This window comes from Eptesicus fuscus, chromosome 7 (assembly GCF_027574615.1).
Source record: "Eptesicus fuscus isolate TK198812 chromosome 7, DD_ASM_mEF_20220401, whole genome shotgun sequence".
Taxonomy (NCBI): domain Eukaryota; kingdom Metazoa; phylum Chordata; class Mammalia; order Chiroptera; family Vespertilionidae; genus Eptesicus; species Eptesicus fuscus.
The window spans coordinates 21,044,504-21,066,249 of NC_072479.1; the positions used below are offsets into that span (position 1 = coordinate 21,044,504).

Genomic DNA, 21,746 nt, shown 5'->3' on the forward strand with positions numbered 1-21,746 from the left:
GGACCACGCGACATGTATAAATAGCTTCAGCTGAGAACATCCTCATATCTTTGCTTCTCTCATCACCGAGCAGGGCCCATAACTGATGTTGCAATTAGAGTACTGATTTAGCTCTGAGAGACACATTGCAAATGTTCCGCTGAGGAGGATGGTATTTATATCAGTACTGACTGATGAAGACTTTGTCAACTGTACCTTTGGCAGATCATCAATGGCATGCCCCTGGGTTAATCTGTCTCTCATTATAACTGATGATCCATGACGGTGTTTTCAGAACCACTCATCTTACACAAGGTGCCACGATGTGGAACAGACCTATAAAAATTCAGATAATTAAGAAAATACTCAATCCAGAGTGTAGGGTCAACAGAAGAGCTGTAGAGGTCAAGACATTTAGAGATTTACTGAGGCACATTTGGTATCATTTGTACCAACAGGAATTCACACTTCTGCATTGCCGGTTTAATTGTCTCCTTTGGCACAAGAGAAAGGGAATGGAAATAGATGAACTACTTGTTTTTACCATAGAAGAGTAGGGCAATTTAAAGTTGTCTTTTTTTTATGTCTTAGATGTTACAAGTGTTTAAAAATCATAACATATTCTCAGGTCAAGTAAGTAACACAGAACTAGGAATTCTAGGATGATTTGATTTAAGAGTCAGTGATTATCTATCTGTCTGTCTATCTATCTATCTATCTATCTATCTATCTATCTATCTATCTATCTATCTATTTATCTATCATCTATCTATCTATCTATCTATCTACCTATCTATCTATATCTATCTATCTATCATCTATCTATCTATCTATCTATCTATCTATCTATCTATCTATCTATCTATCTATCTATCATCATCATCTTATCTCCCTGAAAGATAAGTGGTGGAAATTCAGATAGGGAGTTGGGCTCACTCTCTTCCTCACTGTCTTTAATGACTAGGAGGAGGGATGTTACAGTCCATTATTAGAAAGCTTCACCTTTTCTTCCTTCTTTGATATGGAATATAGATATTTGCAATTTTTTTAAAAAAATCCTACTCAAGGACATGTTTTTCATTGATTCTAGAGAGAGGAAGGGAGAGGGAGAGAGAGAAAGAGACAAACAGGTGAGCGCGCGCGCGCGCACACACACACACACAGAGACACACAGACACAGAGAGACACAGCGACACACAGAGAGACAGAGAGAGAGAGAGAGAGAAAGAGAGAGAATTGATTGGTTGCCTCCTGTATGTGCCCCAATCAGAGAGTGAAACTGCAATCTGGGCATGTGCCCTGACTGAGAATCAAACTTGTGCATGGGGTAATGATCCAACTGAGCCATACCGGCCGGGGCGATATTTGCAATTCTTGTGAAAAGCTTTGCAAAAGCAGCTTCATGCCCCTCCTGATTGTCTGGCAATCCAAAATAGACCACCACCTCTAAGCCTTTCTTACTTACTGGTACAAATCTTTCTATTGATCAAACATAGCTAGGAGTTCAGATGATTGCAATGCGGAAAGCCATTGCTCAGTACACACTGAGTGTCCCTGATGGGCACCAAGGAACTCTTCTTCCTCTCCTTCTTCCATGTCCCCTTCTCTCAGGACCAACTTCTTCCTCTCTGATTCTGGAGGAACATGGGAGGATGTTAAGAGAAAGGGCAGAATAAAAAGGGCACCTCCTGGTCCAGTCTCAAAATGAGATGGCTACCAAACTAACTCTTCGCTTCCTGGTTTTGGCCCACTCTTAGAAAGCTTTTGTATTATTTTGTGTCTTTCTTCCCTTTTACCAGAGATCTTCTGTATTGTTCTAATTTGTGTGAAACAGGATGAAGAGAGTGAACAACTCTGGGTTAGTATACAATCAAGGCCTTTCCTGTCTTCTTTCATAAACATTTGCCTCCTTGGGACTAGTGCTATGGACTAAGGACCATCTCTGCTCTCATCTCAGAAATGACAGATGTAGCCCCTTTTGAGGATAAAAAAGCAAGCAGGTAATCAATATGTGATGTACGACTTAAAAACTCTCACAAACTCAAAACTAAGAAAAATACCAATTGAAACATCAGACAAATGACTTGAAAAGAAACTTGAAAGATATACAAATGTCCAATAAGCACATGAAGAGATGCTCAATATCACTAGAGAAAGGCAACGGAAAGCCACAACGAGATGCTCCACACATAAAAGATTGGCTAAAAATAAAATAACATAAAACTTGACAATACCAAGTGCTGGTGAGGATGCAGACCAACTGTAGTTATCATGTGTTGCTGGTGGGAATGCAAAATGGTACAGATACTTTAAAAAACAGTTTGGCAATTTCTTATAAAGCTAAAATATACTTACCATATGACACAGTAATCCCACTTTTAGGTGTTTACCCAAGTGAATTGAAACTTACGTTCATACAAAAACCTATATGCAAATGTTTATAGAAGCTTTATTCATAAGCACCGAAAACTGGAGACAACCCGGATGCCCTTCAGTTGAGGAATGGATAAACAAGCTATACTCCATCCAAACAGTGGAACCCCACTGAGCAATAAAAAGAGACTAACTTCTGAAACATGACACAATATGGATGAACCTCAAAAGGATTATGCCAAGTGAAAGAATCCAGACTCAAAAAGCTCAAAATCATACCATCTGATTTCATTTATTTGACATTCTGGAAAGGACAAAACGAAAGGAACAGAAAACAGATAGTAGTTGCCAGGAACTGGAGAGAACAACAAAAGGTCACTAGGAAACTTTCTGAAATCATTAAAATATATGATTTTGTATAAGTATAAAAACTATGTCTTCCTGGTAGTGGTAACAGGATTGTATACATTTATTAAAATTCATAGGACTATACACTAAAAAGGGTAAACTTTATTTTTAAAGTTATTTTTTAAATTTATCTGTATTGTTGAAAGTATTACAGATGTCCTCCTTTTCCCCCATTAACCTCCTCCACCCCCCACCCTCCCCCAGGCCTTCACCACAGTGTTGTCTGTGTCCATGGGTTATGCATATACATTCCCCAGGTAATCTCTCCCTCCTCCTCACTCCTGCCTTCCCTCTGGAAAAAAAAAAGTGAACTTTATTATATAAAAACTAGGGGCCCAGTGCATGAATTTGTGCACCTTGAAAAGAACTGTGGTCTGCGAGGCTGTGGTGGGCACAGGGGTGGGTCTCGGCCCATCCTCTGTACCCCTGCCCAGCCCCTCCTGCTGTGGTCCCCGATCCCATGTCTGCTGGCAGCCCTGCTCCCACTGCCACCACTCCCATGCGCTGATGGCGCCGGCCCTGCTTGCACCTGCTGACAGCGTGGAGCGATTGAGGCTGGCGCCAGCAGCAGGTGTGAGTGGTCGCTGCTACTCCAATTCACCCCTCAGGAGCAGGGGGAGGTGGAGAAACCCTCAGGGACGATCAGGCCAGCAGTCACCGCTTGCACCTGCTGATGGCGCTGAGTGATTGGGGCCAGTGCCGGCAGCAGGTGCAAGTGCCGGGCAGGACCACTGTGTGCGGGAGCAAATAATTTTCAGTAACCACCAGAGACTTCCCCAACGACAGTGACTGGCGCCATGGCTTGGTCTGGCACCCCTGCTCACCTGCTTCACCATGGCCGATGCCCGCCAATGGGATTACAGTGCTCTGCTGCCTGCTGCTGCTGCCCACCATGTTCTGTGTGTGCCCTCTGGTGGTCAGCGCACGTCATAGCAACTGGTTGTTCTGTTTGGTTGTTCCGCCATTCGGTCTATTTGCATATTAGGGTTTTATATATATAGATTACACCTAAGCAATTTTCCAAAAAGAAATGACCATCAATGAAATAGAAAACAAAGATTAAAGTGGCAATTTACTTTTTAAAGGAAACTAACACAGTCAGACAAACTTCTGGTGATGTTAATCAGGGTTGCCAAAAAGGACCAGGGTTAGAAGGTGGGACATGTGGGATTATAGATTCATCCAAGGAAGCCTCTCTTAGGTCCCTCGGAGGTTCATAACTTCGGAGGAAAGGGACAATGACTAAGGGCTGGAAATGTAACACTTTTTTTCTTTTTTCAGTAGGAATAAGTCTTTATTCATTCATTTTATTTTCCCAGGGAAAAGAGGGGAAGGGAAAAAGTCAGCATGTGTTTTACAAAATAATAGCAGGTGGAAGTACCCGGCACAGCAAAGTCAACCATCAAATAAACAGTCCCCAGTGACAGAGGTCATCAAAGCCCAAGGGGGCTCAGTCCCCTGCAGTTTAGAAATGAGGAGAAGGAATCAGGGAAAGAACACACAGGTACATGCTTTCCTACCCTCCCTCCCACCCCATAAATTCAAGATTTCACACAAAGCTTTGGTTTCTAGCAGTAAACATGGAGTTACATTAGTCCATCTTCTATTAAACTATCTTGTGTTACTTTGATATAAGATTTTTGCACCAGCATAAAAGTTCCTGAGTGACTTAGATATACATTCATCTCCCCTTTCTTGGTTTCCCAACCCCACTTTCAAAATGAAAGGCCCCCTCATTGCTGCTCTCTACCCTAGGATTAGAAATTAAAACATAGCAATCTGAATGTTTGGCATGAATCACATATCAAGGAATGGTCTTCACTCAGGATACTGGGAAGAAGGGATGGAGTATTCTTAACTTCTTCAGGATTTTTGCAAAAAATCATTTAAGAGATGAGGTGACACCCCTCACATTAAATGTGTATGCATGTGGGTAAATGGGGCTTTTTGGGGTGTGGATAGAAGAGGGTAGGAGTCAAAATTTAAGGACAGAAGGTCTGGCCCAAAATAGGAAATAGGGGAAGCGAAAACAAAAGAAAGGATGGTTCAAGACCCTCCACTTCAAGAAGAGGTGTTCCCAAGCTTATGTTTCAGATCCTTTTTGCCCGGTGCAGAACCTCTTGTCAAAGATGCTTTGGATATTTTTCTCAATACAAAAAAGAAGTTTGTAAACAATAAAACCCCAAAAGAACACGGAGAAAGACCAACACATTTACACAAACTAGGCCACCTAGCAATCACCAAACCAGCTACTGTGAAGTCCTACAAAGCCCAGACAAACACAATAACTAGAGGGGGCAGCAACTGGGGGAGACAAGAACCCAGGATCAGGCACACATCACCCAATGCATCCTATTGCATTTGCCCCGTTTCAACACAGTGAAGTAGGTTTTCAGTGACCTCACAGCATGTTAATGAAACCCGCCACTTTAGCCACGAAGACACTAATCATTGCTGCAGCAGGGAAGGACACTGGCTCTGAGCACCACAAAGAAACCGTTGCTTATGGTCTCTCTGGAAGCCAAAGAAAAAAAGCTGAGTTTTTAAAGGTTAAGGAAGGTAGTCATTGCTTCATATATTCACCCCTGGGCAGCTCACGATGGGTAGAGAGGTAGTGTTCTTAAAAGTTCTCTTTATCAACACACACATACACCTTGTTGTGCCTGGTAGGCCTAGCCCAATCCAGCTAGGGATGGGTCTGGTATGTAATGTGAGTCTCAAACCCCTGGGGTTTCAGGTATGGAACAGAAATCCTTGGTTACACTTATATAGACAACCTGCATCTAATCTTGGCTTCTCCTCTGTGCCTTTCACCTCACCCAGCCTCTCCTAACCTTTGCACCAACCACTGATTCCTGTTCCGACCAATTTCCAATCTATTAGTACAAGATCAAGTAATGAGGCTACCCCATTAAAATCTAGTCTTCCATAAAACATTGAAGGTGGAGGGGTTTCAAGAGGATACTATGGCAGAAAAGCCAGCTCTGATTGGAAAAAATGAGGTAGTTCAATAGACTATACTAGTACACTCCAAATAGGTGTTCTCCCTGATGATAAAACTAAGTATTCCTGCTGTGCAGACCCAGAGCTCCTGCCCACTTATCCTTGAGATTGCTCATGTACCTGAGAACACAGTGCAGGAATGAGGGCCGTAGATTAAAATACACAAAAATACAAACCCAGAATATTTATATTATGAAAAAACACACACGTCTAAATGCACAAGATATGTCATTCGCACACAGCTAGTGCAGCTGCATCCCGGAGAAAGTGGGACCCAAGGTGCAGGTATCCAAGGGACCAAATAAATAAAATTGTATTGGTCCAGAAATGGGGTGGGAGTGAGCTTAGGAGCAGCAGGTCTGCAGCTGTTCCCCAATCATCCTTTCGCCTATTGTCACAACCCATTGCTTGGGACAGTTCTCAGCACCCTATCCCAAGAGTGGGCTATGAGGACACAAGATGTGGAAAAACCCTGCCATGCCCATGAGAGATTCCCTCCCACAGAATGCAGGTGTTTGTGGTCTGGGTTCTGGTTTCATATTAATCTTTTCACTTTGGCAGGGGAAATGCTATTATTACACTAGAGGCCCGATGCATGAAATTCATGTAAAGGGCTCGGCCCCCGCCTCGGCTTCGTCTGGAAGGTCGTCCGGTCTAATTAGCATATTGTGCTTTTATTATTACAAGGAAAACAACTGCCCTGTCCAGGCCACTTTCAAAAGCCGGAGATTCTGGGGGTGGAGACTCAAATAAAGCATGTAGGGCGGGAGTTCCCCCAAAGCCCTCACATGCATTTGGATGGAGTGTGGTTGGAGCTCCTTTGCCTCACCCCTCCCCCCCTGCCAAGAGGGAAGAGGGGGTGATGCTGTGGAACCCGGGCAGAGGTACATGGCAGTGCCTGCTGCCCCCTACCCACCCTGTCCCCGCTTTCTCCGATCTGCCGATTGATGCCTGCTCCTTGAAACTTTCTGATCACAAAAGCATAGCCCTGGGCACCCACTGTGGCTCAGTTCTGGGCACCAGGGAGCAGGGCAGGGCTATGGATCTCTTCTTCATCCGAAAGTAGGCTGGCTTTCCCTGTGAGCTGCGGGCCTGCGGGGCCTTCAGTGCACAGGAGGCCACCATGTGGCTGAGGCTGTGGCAGAAGTGGCACTTCTTGGGCTGGGGTGGGAGCTTGCATTCCTTGGCATGATGGTCTAGACCTCCACAAGTAGCACCTGTCTCCCTTTGATCTGCGCTTCTGCATGTTCTTCCCTTTTGGCCGCCTCTCACTCCCAATACAGAATACCCCACCAGGGCCAGTGACTCAGATAGGTTCCAGGCCCTTGGCGGACTTCTTAAAGGTGAACTCCACTGCCTCACCCTCCTTCAGGCTCCGGAAGCCCTCCATGTGCAGTTTACTCTGGCGCACAAAGACATCCACGGGTGGGTTGAGCGCGACCCCTGCGGTCGGTCATGGATAGGAAGCCAAACCCCATGCACACGTTCAACCACTTACAGATGCTGGCTCCCTGCAGCAGCTGCGGCTCCTCCACCGCCTGCCGGAGCCACGTCCTCCCGCGCCTCCTCAGGCACCTTGGCACAGCCACCTGCAAACTGCTGGTTTGACACGGAGCCCATGGTAGTCGGGCTAGGACCCCAGGTCGGGCGGTTGCTGGCCCCCGAGAAGTCCGGAGGCAAAGGGGTGGCTCTGAGAAGAGGCTGCTGCATTTTCTCCAGCACAATCAGGTAACACTTTTGAGGAAAGAATAGAGGAAATGAGATCCTTTTCCCCAGACAATAAGTTGATTTAATAGCAGTCTTTGAATTTCCAAGCTCCTGGACAGTTTGATTACAATGCCATTTAGCAGGAGCAAACAACTTGAAAGATCTTTAGCACATTATAATGAAACTAGAGGCTCTGTGCAAAATTCGTGCACTGGGGCGGTGGGGGTGGGGGGGGGGGGGCGCCCCTCAGCCCGGCCTGCACCCTCCCACAATCCAGGACCCCTTGGGTAGTGTCCCTAGGCCTGGCCTGAGATCAGGGCCTATTGGGGCTTTCCTCTCCTCGGCTGTAGGCAGCTGGCGTCACCCCTGCCGCTGCCACTGCCGCTGCCACTGCTTGCCTTCCGTGCAGTGCTGTCCCCCCTCCCCTGCCACCGGTGGCCTCCCTCTGCAGGTGACAGGAGTGGGGTGTGATGGCTTGGCTAGCCTGGGCCTCCCTCTGTGGGCCGATCGCTGGCCAGCCACACACCTGTCACAGAGTTGCCGGTGGTGGCCTGGGCCTCCCTCTTTCTTTGCTGGGGGCGGGGGCAGCTCTGCGAGGGGCCATCTGCCTACCTGATCAACCCTAACCACTGGTCTGCCTGCCTGATAGCCCCTAATCGCTTGCTTGGGGGCGGGGCCAGCCTGGCGAGGGGCCGTGGTGGTTCTGGTCTCTGGTCGTTCCGCTTATGGTGGCTGGCCTTTTATCATATAGGATTAATGATTTCTGCAAACAAGGAGGTCTCTGAATCAAAAAGCACTAGCAGTGTCCATATGGTTTGGAGCCTCTTTGTCCTCATCTGTAAAATAAGTACAGTGTTACCTATGCCATAGTTTTGTGGGAAGGATTCAAATCACATACTTATGAGAAGTGCCTGGCACCTAATACATTTCCATCTGCCTCTTTTCCCAAAGTCATTCTCCTTCTCCTTTCCCAATTGAAAGCCGAAGACATTAACATTTTGAAGACAATAATATTACAAAACTAACAATGTATTGTACTTACCATATGACGGATACTGTATTATGCTCTTCATAGTTATTAACCCATGTAATCTTGTCAGTAATCTGTGAAGGAAGGTATTCTTATCATCTCAATTTTACAGACACTGAGGAACAAGAGAGGCAGTTGCAGTTGTATCTCCTTGTTGAAATAAAATAATGCTTTTTGTGGATCTCTCTCTCTCTCTCTCTCTCTCTCTCTCTCTCTCTCTCTCATGGTATTTTTTCTCTTAGCAGCATTCTTTCATTTATGTTGTTTTTTTATACTTGAGAAGGTACTTTAAAAAACATATATTTATTGATTTCAAAGAGGAAGGGAGAGGGAGAGAGAGAGAGAAACATCAATAATGAGAGATCATTGATCAGCTGCCTTCTGCACACCCCCTTCTGGGGATCGAGCCCACAACTCGGGCATGTGCCCTGACCAGGAATCGAACCTTGACCTCCTGATTCATAATTTGATGCTCAACCACTGAGCCACGCCGGCTGGGTGCTGGACAAGGTACTTTTAAAAACCATATTTTATTTGCAACCATAGGAATTTTGGAGTGCAGTAGTAGTGATAAGTAGCATGCATGTTAAGATTTAATAATGATAGTTTCTTCAACGTTCTAGGAAAAGTTAAATGTTGCTATTCTGAACTCCACATCTTATTCAAGGCCCCATTTGGTGTCCTTTATGAAGTGCCTGTCACGTCCTTTTCTTCACTGATCCCCGAGGGAGCGTACACTGAAAAGGGTGAAATTTACTACATAGAAAATCACACCTAAGTGTAATTTTTGAAGTGAAACTGCACTCTAGCTGGAGAGTGGACAGATGCATGATCTACTCAATAGAACATCATGGTAACTGCAAATGTGGGCAGCTGCAGGTTTGAATGGAGGCAGGAGTGAGTCCAGGGATATACATATTCTCATGAATGGGAAGAGTGGGGAAGTGGGGAGCAAAAGGTGGAATAGGGAAAGATGAAGAATAGCCCTCTGCCACGAAAGAGAGGATCAGGGATAGAGTGGGGGCCCAATGAAGTGAAAAAGTTTGAGAATGGTTACTGTGGGAATAGGAAAGGTGATGCCAACTCAGAAGAGTGAAAGCAGTGATTCTCAACCTGGTGCCCGATAGAACCACCTGTATTAAAAAAATACCAACACTTGCTTCCCACCCCAGAGTTTCTGATTTAGTTGATCGGGTTGATTTGGATAAATAAGTTGTGATTTAATTGGTCTGGTTCAGCCACTGCTGTTTTTAGAAAGATTCCAGGTGATTCTAATGTGAGCTGAAGCTGGAACACACTGAAAATAATTGCTGAGTAGTGCTGAGGGGCTCGGGCCCATTCTGCCTAAGCCATTAAAAAAAAAATCATTACTTTCATATTCATTCATTCAAAAATGTTTATTGTGTCAGTTACCTCACTAGAAAGTAAAAAAGTCATCCCAGTGCAATGATTATTATTCCCCTCCTACTAGTATTTTAGCACTCATGTTGTGGATTAAATAATTTTGAAAAATGTAATAAAAGTAAAGATATTTGAGCACTTACTATATATTATTAAAACTTTACAATGTCTGCATATGGTAATGCTCTGTCCTTGTTATGTCGGCACATTTTACAGGTTAGGAAAATGAAGCACAGAGAAGTGAAGTAACTTGGCCAAGGTCACACAGCTAGTAGTTGGCAGAGCTGAGAGACTCCAGAGTGGTGTCCTTAACCATAAAGCAGTACTCTCTGTTGCACCTGCCTCCATGCTGAGCCCAAAGCTAGTGCTTCATAAATATGTTGTGAACCCTCAGAAATACTGAAGACACTGTTAGCCAGGTATCTTTAAAGTATGAAGCGTAGCTTGCCCCAAATGAATGCATTTCATTGGCCAGTATCAGTCACATGGCTGCATCTTGTTGCAGGAGAGGCTGAGAAAGAGTCCGGCTCTGTGTACAGGAGGAAAGCCCAGAAGGATGAGTGAACAATGAGGCAATGTTTGATAGTCTCCTCTGATGAAATAGAAGCTTTAAATTTAATGTAGTCAAATGTGTCCATTTTTTTCTTTATAAGTTTACTAGAGGCCTGATGCACAAAATTCGTGCAAGAGTAGGCCTTCCTTCCCCTGGCTGCCGGCACCAGCTTCCCTCTGGCATCCAGGACACAGGCTTTCCTTGCAGCCCCGGCTTCATCTGGATGGTCATCTGGAAGGACGTCTGGTCTAATTAGCATATTATGCTTTTATTATTAGCATATTACACTTATATTATTATAGATGTATTTGGAGTTTTATTTAAAAATACTTCTTCTTCTTCTTCTTTTTTTTTGGTAAGGAAATAAGGATATAATGCTATATTTTTTTCCAAAAGATTTCAAGTTTTGACTTACACATTTAAGTCTTTAATCTACCTGACATCAATTTTGGCGTATGGTGTGAGGAAAAGATTACATTTCTTCTCTTTATGTCTGGTGTTCTGAAATTTCATGATGCTGATTTTTGCTATAGCTGCTTTTTTTTGTGCCAAATTCTCTCAGTTGGAAAAATCATGTTCTTCAAACTATAAGAAATTTTTTATTGGATAAAGAACTTTTCTTTTTCTTTCTGAAACTCCTATCAGATATTTGATGTGGATTGATCTTTTATATATTTTATCTTTTCTCTCATATTTACCATCTTTACATTTTGGGGTGTATATATTTAATTATCATCATTTATTTAATACTAATTATAATTTTAAGTAGCATGTTCTCAGACCAACATTGACAAAGATCATTAAAAAAAGTTGATGTCACCATTTTGGCTGATGGTATTCTTTTTCAGAATATATTTTTTTTATTGATTTCAAAGAGGAAGAGAGAGAAAGAGAAACATCAATGATGAGAGAGAATCATTGATCTGCTGCCTCCTGCACATCCCACACTAGGGATCAAGCTCGCAACCCAGGCATGTACTCTGACCGTGACCTCCTGGTTCCTAGGTCAATGCTCAACCACTGAGCCACACCAGCCAGGCTTGGCTGATGGTATTCTGATAGACGTACCCTCACCTCTGGAAATTTCATAGCAGATCCTGGAAGTAAAACCCAGTCTGTACAAGTTTAAATCCAAAGTCCATGTACTCAGGAGCCTTTGGCAGGCATCCCTCTGTGCGGGGGCGGAGGGGGGGGGAAGTGGGGGAGAGAATATTCAAGGAGGGGCAGCATAATTTGAGCCCAGGAGGCTGGCGAAGGTATGACACCAAGGCTGCCGTCAATCACTCATTCTTCCTTTACTCATTGGATATTTGCCACCTCGTGTGCCACAGGCTTTATGATTACAGATGTCTCTAGTGGTCAAGAGCTCTCCAATGTAGCCTAGGACATGGGACATGGAGGAAAAATGGGTTAGGGAAGCCATCCAGCTTCCCCCTCTATGATGTCACTTTTTTGGGGGGACGGGGGAAGATTGACTGATATATATATGTTATATATATTTATATATATATATATATATATATTGAGTGGCCAGATTATTATGATCTCTGAATGCATAATAATCTGGCCACTCAGTGTATATCCTATATAATAAAAGGCTAATATGCAAATTGTCCCCTCGACCAGGAGTTCGACCAGCAGGCAGGCTGGCCAACCGCCCATGTCCCCTCCCCCTAGCCAGGCATGAATTCATGCACTGGGCCTCTAATAATATATATATATATATATATATATATATATATATATGCACATATATATATGTGTGTGTGTATATATATGTGTGTGTGTATATATATATACATATATATACATATATACATATATACACATATATACATATATACATATATACACATATATATACATATATATACATATATATATATATACATATATATATATATATATATATATATATATATATATATATATCTCCTAGGGCAATGGAAACTAAGGAGAAAATAATCTGGCCACTCAATATATACATATATATATTGAGTGGCCAGATTATTATGCATTCAGAGATCATAATAATCTGGCCACTCAGTGTGTGTGTGTGTGTGTGTGTGTGTGTGTATATGTATGTATCCTACCTAATAATAGACAAATATGCAAATTGACTGTACCTTCGCTATGCCCACAATTGGTCAGGAGGCACAGGGGGGCGGGACTCGGGGTGGCCAGGGTGGCCGATTGGGCCGTGGGATGCTGAGCTCGCGCCAGCAGCGGCACGAGCTCAGCTTCTGCGCCATGGCTGTGCTGCGGCACAGAAGGCCTCTGGGGCAGCGAGATCATGTCCAGCCATGGACCATCAAAAGCGGGGGAGCTGGGTGCTGGTTCGCTCAGGCACCAGGCCTTTCAGAAGCCTCCACCGTGCCCGAGGCTTCTGAAAGGCCTGGTGCACCAGCGGACAGGCACCCAGCTCCCCCGCGATAGAAAGTGAAAGTGTGGGAGCTGGGTGCCTGTCTGCTCAGGCACCAGGCCTTTCAGAAGCCTCCGCCGCGCCGGAGGCTTCTGAAAGGCCTGGTACACCAGTGGACAGGCATCCAGCTCCCCCGTGATCGAAAGTGAAAGTGTGTAGGGGACCCTACATGTGCATGATTTAATCATGCACTGGGCCTCTAGTATATATATATATATATATATATATATACACATATATATGTATATATGTATATATGTATATACACATATATATGTATATATATATATATCTATACTTTACATTATCACACACTTTACATTATTTCCCAACTATTCATTGAATTTTTAATTTTAGCAATTCTATTTTTAATTTCCCAAGAACATTTTCTGTTGTTTTTTTATATATATTTTATTGATTTTTTACAGAGAGGAAGAGAGAGGGATAGAGAGTTAGAAACATCGATGATAGAGAAACAACAATCAGCTGCCTCTTGCACACCTCCTACTGGGGATGTGCCTGCAACCAAGGTACACGCCCTTGACCGGAATCGAACCTGGGACCTTTCAGTCCACAGGCCGATACTCTATCTACTGAGCCAAACCGGTTTCGGCTCTGTTGTTTTTTTAAAATAGCATTTTGGTGCTGTTTTGTAATGTCTTCCTTAACCTTTTAGAAGATTTCTCTTGTTTCTATGTTTTCTTTGTTTACTGAGCTGCCACTATCTATTTCTTTCTTGCTATGTATCTATTATTACAGGCTTGGTTACTTCTAGCAATTCATTCATAATTAAGCATGAGCTGCTGGAAAGTAGAGGGGGAATGCTTCTGACCTGGGCAGGGCTTGCTGTCTGCTGGTAATTGTTTTAGGATGATTGGCAGGGAGTTGGCTCCAATGCTGGAAAACTGCAAATGCCATTTTATGGAGGTCTTTTCTCTGGAGCCATCCCATTTTTCCAGATACTTCCCATCTGGAGGAAAAGGGGCCTGGTTAAATTGGGTTCAGGCATGTTTGGGTGCATAACATAAATTGATTGAATGAGTGTGCCAAATATAGGCTTTTCAATTAATCCCATCCTTTGCTATAATGTCAATAGAAATGGCAAATTCTCATCTATAGCTTACGTTATGTCAGGGACTAATCTAATTGCTTTACACTGTTGATTGCTTTGGTAATTGCTTTTCTCATTTTATCTTCCCAACAAACCTATGAGGCTACAAAAGAAGAAACTGAGGCACAGGGAAATGAAGTAACTTGCCTGAGGTTATGCAGCACCTATGTTATAAAGCCAGGATTTGAACTTAGGCCCTTTGACTGCCTATGCAATGCTGCCTCCTTGATAGGAAAATGACATAGGCTGGTATGTGGGCAGTGTTATATCTGAGGGTGTTATAAGACTGTAAGCTCCATACAATGAAGTCAAGACAGTCTCTTGAATAAATGGTGCTGGGAAATTTGGTCAGATACATGCAAAAAAAAAAAAAATGAAACTAGATCACTAACTTAAAAACTCAAAATGGTTAAAGGACTTAAATGTAAGACAGGAAACCATAAAAATCTTAGAAGATTCCATAAGCAGCAAAATATCAGACACATGTCATAGCAATATCTTTACTGATACAGCTCCTAGGGCAATGGAAACTAAGGAGAAAATAAACAAATGGGACTACATCAAAATGAAAAGCTTCTGCACAGCAAAAGAAACCATCAACAAAACAACAAGAAAGCCCACTGCATGGGAGAACGTATTTGCCAATGCTATTTCAGATAAGGGTTTAATCTCCAAAATTTACAGAGAACTCATACAACTTAACAAAAGGAAGATAAACAATCCAATCAAAAAATGGGCAAAGGACCTAAATAGACACTTTTTGAAAGAGGACATACAGAAGGCCAAGAGACATATGAAAACATGCTCAAAGTCATTAATCATCTGAGAGATGCAAATCAAAACAACAATGAGATGGCTATCATCAACAAATCAACAAACCACAAGTGCTGGCGAGGATGCGGAGAAAAAGGAACCCTTGTTCACTGCTGGTGGGAATGCAGACTGGTGCAGCCACTGTGGAAAACAGTATGGAGTTTCCTCAAAAAATTAAAAATGGAACTCCCATTTGACCCAGTGATCCCACTTCTAGGAATATATCCCAAGAAAACAGAAACACCAATCAGAAAGGACATATGCACCCCTATGTTCATAGCAGCACAATTTACAATAGCTAAGGTTTGGAAACAGCCTAAGTGCCCCTCAGCAGATGAGTGAATTAGAAAAAGTGGTACATCTACACAATGGAATATTATCTATAATAATAAAAGGGTAATATGCTAATTAGACCAGACAGCCAAACGACCTTCCAGATGTCCTTCCGGACAAAGCCGGGGCTGCAGCTGTGGGATCAAGGCAGCCTCCGAGGCTGTGAGGGAGGGATCGAGGCGGCTTCCGTGACTGCGAAGGCCTACTAGTTCTCTTGCACAAATTTTGTGCATCAGGCCTCTAGTGCTGGTATAAAAAAGAAGTAACTTTTACCATTTGCAACAGCGTGGATGGAACTGGAGAGCATTATGCTAAGTGAAATAAGCCAGTCAGAGAAAGATAAATATCACATGATCTCACTCATTTGTGGGATATAATGATCAACATAAACTGATGAACAAAAATAGATACAGAGACAAGAGGAAGGGGAGAGCGGGGGTTAGAGATCAACCAAAGGACTTGTATGCATGCATATTAGCATAAGCAATGGACACAGACACTGGGACGGTGGGGGCTGCCCTTGGGGGTGGGAGTGGCGCGGGGGGGGGGGGCGGTCAATGGGGAAAAAGGAGACATATGTAAAACTTTAGACAATAATAAAAAACAAAAGACTGTAAGCTCCGTGAGGGCAGGGATTTTGTCTATTTTACTCACCACTGTACACCCAAATCCTAGCTCATATCGGGACAACATATTTTTATGGTATGAATGAACATATAGTATCTTTAATACAGAAATGGCACTTGTCTCTCATGGGAGGGGGCATTAAGGGAAGGTGTGGTATGTGCTTAGTACATAGGCCCTCTCCTTTTCTTTTGGTTGCTAAAAATCATTTTTCTGTTTTGGTTGGGGAAGAGAGTAGATCTGAAGTTGGAGGAGAGGTAGTCTGGGGCACATTTTTTCAGTAAAACTTCTTCATCTCCTCCCATAATTGGTTACCTCATTCTTTACTCAAAGGCTGCTACCATTACTTGGCAAGTGAGCTTATTAATTTTTCAATACTGTATGCTATGAATTAACATTCCTAATCATTAGATATCACCTGAAATTTGGAGAAACCCTATGTCCCCACCATTCCCATTAATAAAAAAGGTTTGACTTTTATATAGTTCTGATTGGATGAATTCTCCTACCATTCTTTTACTTACAAAACGGCTCTGCTTTTACAATGATTATTTAAAGCATGACTTTCCTGAAATGGAGTGGCCTGAAGGCAATGGCAATGCACACGTTTTTACATGCCTGAATGAAAAAAGTCTGGGTCTTATATCAAGAATTTATTGCTGTTTTAACAATGTACTTATATCTTCCACTGAAATGTTTTTATGAAGATGGGCCCATGCATAATCAGGATCTGAAGCTTTATTGCCAATGTCAGTAATATTTATTGGAGTTTGTGGAGCAGAAATGATTACTTTTTATTTGGACTCTTGTTCAAAATTCCAGACTATTCAATGGCTTCTGGTTAAGAAAAACAATTTTTTTGGGGGGGTGGTGGTGGAATTTTCCTTGTTTTAGAAGGACAGATGCCTTAGTTTGTTTGGTTTTCCATAACAGAATACCATCGACTGGGTAGCTTATAACCACATACATTTATTTCTCACAATTCTGGAAGCTTGAAAGTCCCAGATCAAAGGGCTGACTTATTTGGTGTCTGGCAAGAGCCCCCTGGTCCAAAGATATCTCTTCTCTGTGTGCTATCATGGCAGGAGGGACAAGAGAGTTCTCTGGAGTCCCTTCTTTTTCCTTTTTCTTACTTTTCCCATCACCATTTATCCCCCCTATACCCTCTTCCACCTCCACTCCCCCTATGTCCTCCCCCTGCCCTGCTCCCCATGTCCATGAGTTCTTTCCTTTATTTTCTTTTTTGCTCAGTTCTCCTCCCCAACATTACCACCCCCCACCACAGCTGTCAGCCTGCTCTTTATCTATGACTCTGTCTCTATTTTGCTTGTGTGTTCATTAAATTCCACATATGAGTGAAATCAAATGGTACTTGTCTTTCTCTGACTGGCTTACTCACTTAGCATAATGTTATCCAGGTCCATCCATGCTGTTTCACCTCCTGAGGACACTTGGGCTGCTTTCAAATCTTGACTATTGTAAACAACGCTGCAATCAACACAGGGGTGCATATATTCTTTCAAATTACTGTTTCTGGTTTATTTGAATAAATTCCCTGAAGTGGAATCACTGGGTCGTAAGACAGTTCCATTTTTAATTTTTTCAGGTAACTCCATACTGCTTTCCGGTGGCTACACCAATCTGCCTTCCCTCCAACAGTGCGTGGGAGTTCCCTTTTCTCCATATCCTTGTCAACACTTGTCATTTGTGGATTTATTGACAATAGCCATTCTGACAGATATGAGGTGATAGCTCCATTGTGGTTTTAATTTGCATTTCTCTGATGATTATTGACGTTGAACATCTTTTCATATGTCTAATGGCTATCTGTATGTACTCTTTGGAGAAGTGTCTATTCAGGTTCTTTGTCCATTAAATTTTTTTTTTATTGTTGCAAGTATTACATATGTTCCCTTTTCCCCACCACTGACCCCTTCTAGTCCCCCTCCCACCCCCTGCCCCAGGCCTTTACCACCCTATTGTCTGTGTCATGGGTTATGCATATATGCACACAAGTTCTTTGGTTGATCTCTTCCCACCCACCTTTGCCCACTGTTTAATTGGGTTGTTTGTTTTTTTGGTGTTGAGTTTTATAAGTTCTTCATAAATTTTGGATGTTAACTCCTTATCAGATGTATCATTGGAGAACATGTTCTCCCATTCAGTGGGTTGTCCCTTTTTTTAAAATTCTTTATTGTTTAAAGTATTACATGTGTCTCCTTTTCCCTCCCATTGATCTCACCCCGGCCACCTCCACCCCACAGCACAAGTCCTCACCCCCCTAGTGTCTGTGTCCATTGGTTATGCTTATATGCAGGCTTATGCTTATGCTTATATACAAGTCCTTTGGTTGATCTCTTACCCCTCACCCCTCCCCTGCCTTCCCACTGAAGTTTGACTGTCTGTTCGATGCTTCTATGTCTCTGGATCTATTTTTGTTCATCAGTTTATGTTGTTCATTATATTCCACAAATGAGTGAGATCATGTGATATTGATCTTTCTCTGACTGGCTTATTTCACTTAGCATAATGCTCTCCAGTTCCATCCATGCTATTGCCAATGGTAAGAGTTCCTTCTTTTTTACTGCAGCGTAGTATTCCATTGTGTAGATGTATCACTGTTTTTTAATCCACTCATCTGCTGATGGGCACTTAGGCTGTTTCCAAACCTTAGCTATTGTAAATTGTGCTGCTATGAACATAGGGGTGCATATGTCCTTTCTGATTGGTGTTTCTGTTTTCTTGGGATATATTCCTAGAAGTGGGATCACTGGGTCAAATGGGAGTTTCATTTTTAATTTTTTGAGGTAACTCCATACTGTTTTCCACAGTAGCTGCACCAGTCTGCATTCCCACCAGCAGTGAACAAGGGTTCCTTTTTCTCCGCATCCTTGCCAGCACTTGTGGTTTGTTGATTTGTTGATGATAGCCATTCTGACAGGTGTGAGATGGTATCTCATTGTTGTTTTGATTTGCATCTCTCAGATGATTAGTGACTTTGAGCATGTTTTCATATGTCTCTTGGCCTTCTGTATGTCCACTTTCTAAAAGTGTCTATTTAGGTCCTTTGCCCATTTTTTGATTGGATTCTTTATCTTCTTTTTGTTAAGATGTATGAGTTCCCTATAAATTTTGGACATTAGGCCCTTATTGGATATAACATTGGCAAATACGTTCTCCCATGCAGTGGGCTTTCTTGTTGTTTTGTTGATGGTTTCTTTTGCTGTGCAGAAGCTTTTTTATTTTGATGTAGTCCTATTTGTTTATTTTATCCTTAGTTTTCATTGCTCTGCGGGCTGTATCAGTAAAGATATTACTACTACATATGTCTGATATTTTGCTGCCTATGGAATCTTCTAAGATTTTTATGGTTTTCCATGTTACATTTAAGTCTTTTATCCATTTTAAGTTTATTTCTGTGTATGGTGTAAGTTGGTGATCTAGTTTCATTTTTTTGCATGTATTTGTTCAAATTTCCCGACACCATTTATTGAAGAGACTGTCTTGACTCCATTGTATGCTCTTGCCTCCTTTGTCAAATATTGATTGAGCATAATGGCTTGGATTGATTTCTGGGTTCTCTGTTCAGTTCCATTGGTCTATATATCTGTTCTTGTGCCAGTTCCAGGCTGTTTTGAGAACAGTGGCTTTGTAATATAGCTTGATGTCTGATATTGTGATCCCTCCAACTTTGTTGTTCTTTCTCAGGATTGCTCAGTCTATTCGGGGTATTTTTTTGTTCCATATGAATTTTTGGAGAGTTTGTTCTAGGTCTGTGAAATATGCTGTTGGTATTTTAATGGGGATTGCATTAAGTCTATAGATTGCTTTAGGTAGTATGGACATTGATTTGGGTAGTATGATGTTGATTCTATGAATCCATGAACTGCTGGAAGCTAATTCCAGCAGGGCATAATAAAATGCAAGAAGTCCTCAAAAGGTTGATGGGCTTCTATATTCAGCAGGGCTGAATCATATTGTTGCCTGCTGGAATGGCCGAAAGCATTTCCTCAAACCTGAAAAAGATGCATATATTATTGCCTGTTGCCAGATAGCTGAGGGCATTTTAATCTACATGTTATTACCTGCTGCTGGCCAAACAGCTGAGGGCAGTTCCCCTAATCCCGTGGTTGGCAAACTGTGGCTTGCGAGCCACATGCGGCTCTTTGGCCCCTTGAGTGTGGCTGTTCCACAAAATACCACGGCCTGAGCGAGTCTATTTTGAAGAAGTGGCGTTAGAAGAAGTTTAAGTTAAAAAAATTTGGCTCTCAAGAGAAATTTCAATCGTTGTACTGTTGATATTTGGTTCTGTTGACTAATGATTTTGCCGACCACTGCCCTAACCTGACAATGCCTACTGTATACCAAACCTTAACCTTTGATATGTATATCTACTTTGCCTTAGGGTAATTTGTGTTAATAAAAAGCTAGGGGTCCAGAGATTTGGAGAACTTGGTTATTGAAGCTATGTCTCCTCTGGCTCCCCAAAATGCCTTCCAAATTTATATTTCATGTCTAGTCTCTTTATTAATTTACACGCAGCCCCTTTTCCAGATTCCTGAACCCTTCTAGATGCTGAGAAACACCCCAGCAATGAACACGGTATATTCTTCCATTTGTTTATGTCTTCCTCTATCTCTTTTTTCAATGTCCTATAGTTTTCCGAGTACAAGTCTTTTACCTCCTTAGTTAAGTTTATTCCTAGGCATCTTAATTTTTTTTGGTGCACTGGTAAATGGGATTTTTTCATTTTGTCTGTCTTTCTGTGAGTTCATTATTGGTGTATATAAAAGCCTTAGATTTCTGGGTGTTAATTTTGTATCCTGCTACATTGCCAAATTCATTTATTAAATCTAGTAGTTTTTTGATGGAGTCTTTAGGGTTTTCTTTGTACAATATCATGTCATCTGCGAATAATGACAGTTTTACTTCTTCTTTTCCAATTTGGAATACTTTTATTTCTTCTTCTTGTCTGATTGTTATGGCTAGCACTTCCAGTACTATGTTGAATAGGAGTGGTGAGAGTGGGCATCCCTGTCTTGTTCCTGTTCTTAGGGGAAATGGTTTTTGTTTTTGCCTATTGAGTATGATGTTGGCTATAGGTTTGTCATATATGGCTTTTATTATGTTGAGGTATGATCCCTCTATTCCTACTTTGCTGAGAGTTTTTATCAAGAAAGGGTGTTGGGTTTTGTCAAATGCTTTTTCTGTATCAATTGATATGATTATGTGGTTTTTATCTCTCAATTTGTTTATGTGATGTATCATGTTTATTGATTTGTCGACATTGTACCATCCTTGCATCCCCGGAATAAATCCCACTTGATCATGGTGTATGATCTTTCTAATGTAATGCTGGATCCGATTTGCTAGGACTTTGTTGAGGATATTAGCATCTATGTTCATCAGAGATATTGTCCTGTAATTCTCTTTCTTTGTAGTGTCTTTATATGGTTTTGGGATTAGGGTGATGCTGGCTTCATAGAATGAGCTTGGAAGTGTTCCTTCCTCTTGAATTTTTTGGAATAGTCTGAGGAGGATAGGTTTTAGTTCTTCCTTGAATGTTTGGTAAAACTCCCCTGTGAAGCCATCTGGCCCCTGGCTGTTTGCTGGAAGTCTTTTTGATGTTATAGACCTATTCAGATTTTTTGATTCTTCCTGATTGAGTTTTGGAAGGTCGTATTTTTCTGGGAATATGTCCATTTCTTCTAGGTTGACCAGTTTGTTGGAATAGAGTTGCTCATAGTATTTTATTTTTTACAATCCTTTGTATTTCTGTGGGATCTGTTGTTATTTTGCCTCTTTCACTTCTGATTTTGTTTACTTAGGTTCTTTCTCTTTGTTTCTTGATGAGCCTGGCTAGAAGTTCATCAATCTTGTTTATCCTTTCAAAGTACCAGCTCTTGGTTTTATTGATCTTTTGTATTGTTTTTTTTTTTGTTTGTTTTTTGTTTTTTATGTCATTTACTTCCACTCTGATCTTTATTAT

The 21,746-nt window shown here is 42.0% G+C and overlaps 1 pseudogene; it reads right to left on the bottom strand.

Annotated features, from left to right (window-relative positions):
* Nucleotides 1-6,769: 6,769 nt before the first annotated feature.
* LOC103288126 (protein lin-28 homolog A-like) lies at nucleotides 6,770-7,383 on the bottom strand (annotated as a pseudogene).
* Between the last annotated feature and the right edge of the window lie 14,363 nt (nucleotides 7,384-21,746).